This window comes from Octodon degus, unplaced genomic scaffold, assembly GCF_000260255.1.
Source record: "Octodon degus isolate 3935 unplaced genomic scaffold, OctDeg1.0 scaffold00066, whole genome shotgun sequence".
NCBI lineage: Eukaryota > Metazoa > Chordata > Mammalia > Rodentia > Octodontidae > Octodon > Octodon degus.
In genome coordinates, this window is record NW_004524642.1 from 1,064,483 (window position 1) to 1,069,734 (window position 5,252).

At 40.4% G+C, this 5,252-nt stretch overlaps 2 protein-coding genes across 5 annotated transcripts in view; one reads left to right on the forward strand and one right to left on the reverse strand.

Annotated features, from left to right (window-relative positions):
• The window catches only part of Arl13b (ADP ribosylation factor like GTPase 13B), an 85,339-nt gene that overhangs the window by 35,001 nt on the left and 45,086 nt on the right, over positions 1 to 5,252 (reverse strand). The window lies entirely within an intron of this gene.
• Positions 995 to 5,252, forward strand: part of Stx19 (syntaxin 19) — a 10,272-nt gene continuing 6,014 nt past the window's right edge. For both annotated transcript variants that reach the window (XM_023719244.1, XM_004634817.3), the window contains exon 1: positions 995 to 1,222. The gene's annotated coding sequence lies outside the window, so the exon portion shown is untranslated. The remainder of the gene's footprint in view (positions 1,223 to 5,252) is intronic.

The window sequence follows — 5,252 nt, forward strand, 5'->3', positions numbered from 1 at the left end:
GTATCTCCAGGTAGAACAGCTCCTATAATGCATGAACTTCGTCTGCAGCATGCATTTTTTAATGGAAGCATAAATTCTGAAACAGGACAAATACACCCTCATTATGCTGCAGACACGCCCTATGGATGGCTATTCTGTCACGCATCGAGGCGCTTCTACACTGAAAGCCTTTTGCATTTCTAGGGTTTTGTTTTTACTTAAAAGTGCCTGGAATCACTTCTTCTTGGAGAACAGATTCCAGGACGTGTAGCTTCTGAGTCGACTGTTAGCCACTGTAATAATACTCCTTCTCCTACCTTCAAACAAAAATCTAGGTAGAAAAAAAGAGATGGATTTAGAAACTTAGTAATATGAGAGTAATTTTCACACGTAACCGTCTTACAAATACTTCCTCCTGGAAACACTGATGTTGAATTCTTATACTGGTACAGCAAACGGCGGAATACTGCTTAGGGCCACCGGCGGCGGCTCTGGTCACACATACTACTGAAAAACTGGACAACTTTAGTTATTCTACACTAAAAACTACATAAGAAATTTATTTTAAAGTAAAAATAGCAGTATATTAAAAGGAGGGTGGAAGGTTATAAAAAGGAGCTGTTTTCTGCCGCTCCACTTCTGAAACGCTATGACCCTCAAGGGCGAGGTAGGTCCCTGTGGGACTTCTTCAGACAGGCTGGAACTCAAGTCGTCTTAAAGGGGGTGGGGCAAGAGTGTTACCCCATGCTTCTTTCTCCTACAATGTAGTCCTGCTCTGCGTTTATACAAGGCTTTGATATCTAAAGAAAAGAAAGTAACCTTTACTTAAATGCAAGAGTTTTTAAAAATCATCTCCCAGGTACTTCAGGGCTGGATTTACATTTATATGTGCAAATACCTACGTGGGCAGTTTAACAAGGACTTCCTGCCACTGAAGCAGCTCCAGGGAGAAGCCTCCTTCAGTCTACAGAACGGCGCTCAACTGGCAGAACCAGATCCTCCAGGTATGAAGCGAGCAACCTGTTCTTCTCAGTTGATATTAACAGCAAAAGCACAGCGTTATCTCCAACGTATTTGGCTTTCAATTAACTACATGAGAACCATATAGAAATTAGCCTGTGACCTACAGGATAGAGATTTACATAATTTGATCAAACATTACAGTAGATGATACTCAGATTTTCTCTCAGAGGCAGGACTCCAACACGCAGTGGAAAAACAACAAAAGGAACACGACAGAAAGGTAAATAAGCTTTTCTACTTCTTAATGTGAGACATCTGTAGAAAAATGTGGTTATGTGTGGCGTTTAAATATAGCTCAACAAGTAGTCAAATTTACCTATTTTGCTCAGACTTGGACAGGGCCACAGGTGGGTGCTCTGGCCACACATACTACTGAAAACCTGGCCATGATTTTAGAAAAAATAATTTTTTAATTTAAAATGTGATTTACCATTTTGGAAATATCAGGAAATAAGGTTATGCGTAAAATACAAATATATGTACAATCTTTTAAAGTTGAGATAATTTCATTCAGTTTTAATTACTTTCTATTGCTGTCTACCTGAATCTTCTAAAACTAGTCTGAAGAAATTAGAAAATAATCTTGTTGCAAAATGACTAACATTGAATTATCAAAAATACTCAGCCCCCTTTTTAATGTTTCAATTAGTATATTGAAAGTACTTAAGTTACAAAATTCAGCAAAATTTCCCAAGTACTAAATCAATATAATGTTGAAATGAGTGTCACATAAATGCAATCTAAGGTAGGTCCGATACTTCCTAGCTCACAAATGCTACTATATTAGGCTTTAAAAGACATCCCATTTGAAACACAACTAACAGTGACTCCTTCAGATATTTTCCAGGTAGACGAGAAAGTTGGCCATGTAACACCCAGAATGAGCTGCACTAAGGCGATCCACTTGGAAGTTTAATGTAATAATTTATGTGCAAGTTACCTGAACTCAATAATTGAAAACTTAAAAAGTACATGAGTCATAATAAAAATTATTTTACTATTACAAAAAAAAAAAAAAGGAACATACAGGAAAGACTGCATGAAACATAGATCTTGCCAATTTCATCTAAGGAATTAAGTAATTTCACAAATATAAGCTCATGTTTGTGTCTCTTTCCACTTTTAAATTTTAATATGCTCACATGGTTCACTTTGCCTAACCTTTTAGTTTAGTTGAAGATATAAGATTAAACTAGAAATAATTGTGTATGTAGTTATGACTCTAAAAATCTTAGAAAATGCTATTTAAATTCAGCATGTAGGTGCGGCACAGGAATGCCAGCCCAAGTGTGCTTCTACATCACAGGGACATTCTAAACTACGTGAACGCTACAGAGATAATCAGCTATGACTTAATCAAGATGCACACATGTACAAATGTTTCCTTGCATATAACCTTAAATAAATTTTTAAAATGACATATTTTCACCCAAAAGAAGGGAGAACTTTAACGAAGGGAAACTCTCAGGTAGCAGACATGAAAAAGGAACACACTCAGCCAAGATCAAGAATAGGAATTAAAACTAAACTATAAAAACCTAAAATGTATGAGTTTGCAGATTAAAAGCACCCAGTAAATATTGAGAAAAAAAAAAAAGACTTACCGCAGGGCACATCATTGTGAAATCCCAGAATACCAGGAACACAGAGGAAACTCTTGAGTTTCATGAAAAGGGAATATGAAAACAGATCTGATATAAAATATCAGGGAGCACAGAGCAGATTTCTCAAGAGCAAAAGTGAAATGGAGAAGATAGCACAGTAAAACTTCCAAATTTTCCAAGTGAGAATTATATCCCCAGGAACTGTATTAGTGAGGTATAAATAACGAATAAAAACATATCAGAAACGCAGGTTAGAAGAGTCACACTTCAAAAAGAAGCTATCATATATTTCTCAGTAAAGGGCATCAGCCAAAAATGATGAGAAGCCAGTCACCACAAAGGCGTATGATAAACGGCAGGTCACATACAGGAGTCCAGGACAGATGTGGAAGAAGATAATAAAAGCCAGCCGTAATGGCGCAGGCCTGTAATCCCAGCACCTGGGAGGCTGACAACAGGAGGATCCCTACGAGTCCGATCTGTGTAGTGAGACCATGTAGGCCCTGTTCTAAATACGTAAAAAAAACCACCAATCATTTAGTGATACGTATATACAAAATTAAGCAAATGAAAAACTAAGGTAATTAGTAGTTTGAAGAAAAACTTAAAAGTTCAATGTTTCTTTTTTCTTTTTCTTTTGCGGAACCAGGGATTGAACTCAGGCCCTTGCACTTGCTAGGGAAGCGTTTATTCCACTGCGCCATCTCCCCAGCCCCTATTTTTTGATTTTGATTTTTATTGTTTTGTATTTAGGGAAGGGTCTACAGGGTGTTCAGGGTCTCACTACTAGATCGGACTCATAGTGATCCTCCTGTTACAGCCTCCCAAGAGCTGGGATTACAGGCGCCCACCATCCCACCCAGTCTCAATTGCCTCCTCAGCGTGCCCCAGGGGCAGGGCTGGCAGGGCAGGCCAGGGGATCGAACCCCCGCCCCCGCTCTTGCTGGCAGGTGCTTTAATCCGCTGAGCTATTTTGCCAGCCCCATGTTTCTTGACTTGTATGTTATCCATGTATTCACTTTGTTAAAAGTCACCAAACTATTCATTTGTGTTCTGAGTACTGCCTGTAGGTGTGTATAAAAAAGCCAGGAACAAGTTCTGATAAAAAAAAAAAAAATTAAAAAAATTCTCCATTTCTTTTCACTGAAAAGACATAAAAGCAATAGAAAAACTATTTGAAAAAGAAATTACAACCGTAGTACTTTCTATGGCTCAGATGTAAACCACATTTGGTAGGTATAATGTGTCTTAGTTACTCTTCTCTCGCTGCTGGGACAAATAACCAACACCAGAATTGAAGGAAGGAAAGGGTTATTTAGCTCAGTCACTGGAGGATTCAGTCCACGCTCAGCTGGCTCCAAGGCAGAGCGGCACACGGCAGAGGGCAACCTTGCATGGCTGCGGCAAAGAGCAAGAAAACAAGGGGGGGTAGCAGCAGCTCAGGCAGCGGGCTTCTCTGCCCTCCTTACACTGTGAGGCAAATTCCCTGCCCCAGGGGAGGTGCAGCACCCACACCCACAGTAATCAATCACGAACTCCCGAAGCCACCCCAAGACTGCAGGAGGCTTTGGGGGGACACCTAGACACAAACCATAACAGTCAGCATACAATGCTGTTATCCAACTATGCTGAGAGGTGAAAAATAAGAGAATAAGAACAATTTAAATCCACATCTTTTATAGCACAAATTTAACACAGTACATAAAACTGAAGAAGGAAAACCTGGGTAAGCAAGTTGCTATGTGGATACACATAGCAGAACAATTTAGCAACATACAATGCAACATACAATGAAGGCGCAGAAAATGACCCGAGAGAAGAAAACTGGAACTGGGGGTGGAGCAGCTGGGGGTCAGGCACATATAGATATATACATCGATGCATGAATGAAATTATTTGACTTTTTAAACTGTCTATGTATTAATTTGAAAAAAGCAGTTTTTGGTAGAGCTAATAAAAGGTAAGTGTAACATAGAAACTTCAATACTTTGGAAAAGAAACTATTTTCAAAATCAATATGGTAATACCAGAAAAAGCACATAATGAGGATGTGATAACACTAAGCAAACATAAAACAGCAGGGAGCTACTGAAGGCCTGTCTCCAAGCCAACTGACTTTAGCCTCACGTCCCCTACCCCTGCAGACATGAGTCTCTATCACCAGTGTGTAACAAACCACCGTTGGTCACTTGACTGTGCCAAGCTGCTGCAGGAGAAGTCCCTACAGTGGCTCCCCAGTGTTGCTGTCCCTTACGGAAGTTACAGGAGATGTGCATGTCACATAACGGATGAAGCGCTGGCCTCAAAGCTCCAAGTCTGTCTTCTCTCTGTACCACCACTAGAAAGCTCGCTGTAGGCAAGGCACTGACCTCTTCTGGGTCTCAAGTTTCTCCGTAAGAAATAAAGAGTAGAAAACCCTTTATCCTCCAAGGACTTCTTGTGTAGTCAAACCTGAACGCTCACCAGGCACGGAAAAGGCCAGGTTCTCCGCTGCTTTGCGGAGCAGGGAGGATGGTACTTCATTGACGGGTACGTTCAGTTGGTTGAGGACAAAAGGAAAGTGGCATGGGTCACCTACTTCAAGGCGACAGCATCTGAATGCGAGGCAAGGCTCTCCAGCCTGCCTTCTCCCTGCTGTGGCAAGGA